This window comes from Calidris pugnax, unplaced genomic scaffold, assembly GCF_001431845.1.
Source record: "Calidris pugnax isolate Ruff unplaced genomic scaffold, ASM143184v1 scaffold135, whole genome shotgun sequence".
Lineage (NCBI taxonomy): Eukaryota > Metazoa > Chordata > Aves > Charadriiformes > Scolopacidae > Calidris > Calidris pugnax.
This window is the reverse complement of record NW_015090961.1, coordinates 1,009,780-1,010,071: the sequence shown is the minus strand read 5'-3', so window position 1 is coordinate 1,010,071 and position 292 is coordinate 1,009,780. Positions and strand designations below refer to the sequence as shown.

General features: G+C 45.9%; 1 protein-coding gene across 2 annotated transcripts in view; it reads right to left on the bottom strand.

Annotated features, from left to right (window-relative positions):
- The window catches only part of LOC106893947 (glutamine synthetase), a 9,803-nt gene that overhangs the window by 8,255 nt on the left and 1,256 nt on the right, over positions 1-292 (bottom strand). The window lies entirely within an intron of this gene.

Genomic DNA, 292 nt, shown 5'->3' with positions numbered 1-292 from the left:
CGGAGCGGGGGCGGCTCCGCCCCGGGCTCCGGCCCCTTTCCCCCTCACCCCCCCAATGGTTACTGATTAAAAAGGTTTATTATCATTTTTTATTTCTTATTCAAATCTTCCTCATTAAACCCGGCGCGGATGGCATTGTTCAAACATCGCTCTATTAATCAATGACAAGTTACTCGCTAAATAACTTGCTATTTATTAAGAAAAACAAAACCCCAACATGTATGACTCATTGAAAATATCATTCACCGCCTCGCTGCACTCCCTCCCGGCGCTTTGTTTTTGTAGGGTTGCC